The sequence below is a fragment of the Triticum aestivum genome, chromosome 1D, assembly GCF_018294505.1.
Source record: "Triticum aestivum cultivar Chinese Spring chromosome 1D, IWGSC CS RefSeq v2.1, whole genome shotgun sequence".
NCBI lineage: Eukaryota > Viridiplantae > Streptophyta > Magnoliopsida > Poales > Poaceae > Triticum > Triticum aestivum.
Genome location: NC_057796.1, coordinates 300,736,946 through 300,741,800, shown reverse-complemented (window position 1 = coordinate 300,741,800; position 4,855 = coordinate 300,736,946).

Sequence of the window (4,855 nt, the reverse complement as noted above, 5' to 3'; positions counted from 1 at the left end):
TTGATCGCAGATCGATCTTGGAAAACACCTTAGCTCCTTGCAGCTGGTCAAACAAATCATTGATCATCAGCAGTGGGTACTTGTTCTTGATCGTCACTTCATTCAATCCTCGATAATCAACAACCATCCTTAACGATCCATCCTTCTTCTCCACTAGAAGCACTGGCAATCCCCAAGGTGACGAACTTGGGCGAATATAACCTTTATCCAGTAACTCCTTAATCTGCTTCTTAATTTCCTCCAAATCCTTTGCGGGCATTCTGTACGGTCTCTTAGATTTTGGTCATGTGCCTGGCAAAAGTTTGATCAAAAACTCAATGTCTCTATCCGGTGGCATGCCTGACAACTCTTCTGGAAATACGTCCGGGAAATCCTTCACCACTGGTACTTCCTCCTGTACAACTCCTAATAAGGAATTTACTTGAGTCCTATTCGGCACATTCCGGGATACATACTTGATCCTTCTTCCTTCTGGGGTGGTGAGAAAAATAGTCTTATTGGCGCAATTGATGTTTCCTCCATACATCTATAGCCAATCCATACCCAGAATCACATCCAAACCTTGTGACTCCAAAATTATCATATCTGAGGGGGAAACATGCCTACCTATGGTCAATGGCATCTGAAAGCATCCTTGGCTTGCCATATACTCTCCTCCTGGCGAGCTTACTAACATGGGTGTACTAAGAACTTTGGTGGGCAGTTTATACTTATCCACAAATCCCCTTGATATGTATGAATGCGATGCACCAGTATCAAAAAGAACGACTGCAGTAAATGACTTAACCAAAAACTTACCTATTACTGCATCTGGTTGGGCTTCAACCTCCTCCACATTAACGTGGTTCACTTGTCCCCTGTTGAAAGGGTTGGGCTTCTTCCCAGAGCTTCCATTGCCGTTTCCATTCTTAGCTTCAGGACATTCATTGGCGTAATCTCCGGTCTTCTGGCACTTGTAGCAAGTAACGTGGCTTAGGTCTTTCTTGGCGGCCGTTGCCGGGTTGGAACGGTTCTGTCCGTTGCTTCCTCCATTACCATTCCCGTTCTTGGAGCCACTATGGTTGTGTGAACTTCCTCCATTGTGAGTGTGGCCTCCATGGTTATGAACAAGTCCTCCCGAGTTCGGGGTGAAACGGGGTCTTTGCTGGGCTCCAGAATTATACTTCCCTTGTCCATACTTCCTCTTGCGGTTGTCAATCTGCTGGTGCTTCCCTTCAATCATGAGAGCTCTATCTACCAACTCTTGGTAGTTATTGAAATTTGCCACCATCAACTGCATGCTCAGCTCATCATTCAGTCCTTCCAGAAATTTCTCCTGCTTAGCTGCATCTGTAGCGACGTCATCTGGGGCATAACATGCTAGCTTACTAAAGTCATCCACATACTGGCCAACGGTGCGCCCTCCTTGGCATAAGTTGCGAAACTCACGCTTCTTCATGGCCATAGCTCCTGTTGATACATGGGTAGTGCGAAAAGCCTGCTGGAACTGGTCCCATGTAACAGTGTCGATGGGGTAAGTGGTTGTGAAATTATCCCACCATGATGCTGCGGGTCCATCAAGCTGATGTGCGGCAAAATGCACTCTCTCTGCATCTGTGCATCCTGCAGTGGTCAACTCCCTTCCAATCTTGCGGAGCCAATCATCTGCAACTATCGGCTCAGTGCTACTGGAGAACACCGGCGGATTCAGCCTTAGAAAATGGGCTAAGTGATCAACAGGTGGAGGTGGTGGTGGGTTGTTGTTTTTGTTCCCCTAGTTCTGATTCTGGACTAGTATCTGCATCAATGCATTCTGCTGCTGGATCAACTGAGTGAGCTCCGGTGGGAAAGCAAATCCATTATCGCATCTCGGAGGCATCTGCTGGGTTTAGAAAAGGTGAGAAAACAGAGTAGAATGAGGTCTAGGGGGAAAACACTACCCATATGCACATGAGACAAACACAAACATATCATTCAATCAATCAGACAAGGGCATACAATCGGTCTAGAACTATTGTTACAAAAGTGCTCGGACTATACTATATACATGGTGGAATGCTACTACTGATATGGTGGTCAACTAGAAAAATTGATCGGTTGAAGACTCCATAATATCCGCTCCAACTTCATCAACATAGTCATCATCGCTATCGTCGGGGTCCGAGTCGGTGTCGTCGATGATGATGTAGTTCTCCGGGCAAGTGGAACCGTCATCTTGTCCTCCTGGCGCGGGGTCTCCCATGAATACTCCCAGCTTCCTTGTCAGGTCGTCATTCTTCTCCACTAGTATGACGATTTCCTCCTCATAGTCTTCGCGAGTAGCCTTCAGTTCTTCCTCCAGCTCCGTGATCCTTGTCATCGCCTTCTTCAAATCTGTCATGCCTGCGCACATCTGGTTCTCCTGTCGTCGAATGTGCTGGTTTAACTCCTGGATGAAAGCTACAATTGATCTATCCTTCCTGGTGCTGATCATCTCCCATTGCTCATCTTGGCGCCCACAAATCTGATAGATAGTATCCTTGAGATCCTTGTGGTAAACATCTCCAATGCATCCCATGGTGATGTGGGCTGCCATACTCTTTCCTGGACTCCAGGTTGGTGCATCAAAGGAAAACTCTATGGGTTCAGTGACTGGCGTGAATGTCCTTCCTGGAACTTGAACTTGAATCATCCAGCACTCCTCTTCTGGTAAAGTGGCGTTGTAGGTCCCGATGAAGCTTGGTATTCCGATGTTCAGGTACCTAGTAACTTCCTTCAAGTGGCATCCAAAAGGGGTGTCTTCATCCGGTTGCGTGAACTTGATCCTTGCATCCGCCATCCTAAAGAGTAGAAAATGGAGAGGAGATAGAAATGAGAAGAGAGTAGTGATCTAGGGTTTAGCTTAGTGGTCGTGTCCTACAGTCAGCGTGTGCTCTGATACCATCTTGTAGCGACCAGACCTCAAACAGTCTGATCTCTGTGCATCAGTGTCATCCTTGGATCGGTAATGCTGACACACACAGTACTTGAGGATTTATAACAAAGTAGAAATCACACACTTATTACATCGAATGTCTCAAAAGAGAACTTATTACAATAAATATGGCTTAAGGCCATCTAATACGATAACAGCGGAAGGCTTGGAAGATAAAGTGAGTCCATCAACTCCAACGGCATCACTGAGTGAAAGACCACGACCTAAGGCTCCTTACTCGTCGTCTGAAAAGTCTGCAACATGAACGTTGCAGCCCGAAAATAGGTCAGCACATGGAATATACTGGCAAGGCAACACAAGAGAGTAATGAACAGAATAAAGCTATCACTATATGCATATATGGCTGGTGGAGGCTGTATGGTTAATAAGTTTTGCGGAAAGCCAATTTTTTCCTACAACAAAGGAATAAATTTTATTTAACTACAAAGTTGGTTGAAAACATTGAGAATGGCAAACCCCATCTCAATCCCAATTAAAAGGTAATTAATAACCCCAACAAAATTAATTTAGAGTGATGAGATCCACATGATAATCCAAGAACCAGATACTCAAGATGTCCATAACCGGGGACACGGCTAACCATGATTAGTTTGTACACTCTACAGAGGTTTGTGCACTTTTCCCCACAAGACTCAATCTCCTCCGTTTGATTTCTCGCACTACGTGATGTTTGAGAAACGGATGACCGAGACACAGTCTTTCCGAAGAGGTCCCCTTAACCGATAGATAGGCATGTACACCTACAATCCCCTACATCTGCTAGCCCATCATGGAAAGGTTCCCCACAACTTACTCAACTATGCCAGAGCCCATAATGGCATGTGGCTGCACACGGAAGTTTCTAGCATGAAAAATCTTATGATCCCTTTGAGCCTGGGTGGCAGTCCATAGGAGAATCACACGGTACCCCAGGATTTCCAAAAATACAGGCAATCACTGGATTCCCCGGGTGCCTCAATCCACCCAGATGTGTATTAAAGTTGCCACCTTAAGTTAACCATTAATTAACAATACTCACATCTGTCATGAATGCGCTCAAACCCAATCCACGTCTACGAGCATAGCATAGCAATATAAGCAACATAGAAGTAACTCCCATAGGTTTGATAATAAACAGGTGAATAGGTACTACCTCAACTACTTCCCAAACCCACAATTTAATCAGATCCTCACCATGCAATTGTTTGAGGATTGATCTAATGCAATAAAACTGGGAAGTAAAGAGGTATGATCAAAGTGTTACTTGCCTTGCCGATGATCCGTGAAACCTAGAGATTCGTAGTAGCACGCTTCGCACTCCGGGTACTCTATCGCAACAAACAAGCATACAATAAGCAATCAAGCAAGGGAACGAGTAAAACTCAAATAAGAAGATCTAACCAGAATGTTCAACTTAAGAACTCTGGCTTGCAAAAAGAATCAAATCAAACGAAGCAACAAAACTCAAACGGCGAAAGAAACAAGCTTCGTTTACTAATCTGGACTAAAGTCAAATTTTACAGTAGCAAAAACTTGTTTAAGTTCATTAAACAGAAAGAGGGCTTCGAGACGAAACTCTAGGCGCTTGAATCGCCTGATTCCGATAAACGAGCGAAAAGATAAACTAGAACGAAAATCAGATCAGAAATCACGATCGAAAATAATCACGAAAAATCCGAGAAAAGGAGAAACTAGCGAGCAGACTAACGAACGAACGTTCGCTGTCTGCGGCTAAACGGTGAAAACCGTTCGTTAAAACGAACAAACGAACGGGCGTTCGCTAAATAACTAAACCAAAAAAAGATCTAAAATAAAAAAACCCATCTAGGGTTTCAAAAAAACCGATCGGTTTTCTCGCGAAAACCGAGGCGGCGGCTACCTCCGGCGAGGTCCGGCGAACGGCGACGGCGGCTCCGGCGGCGG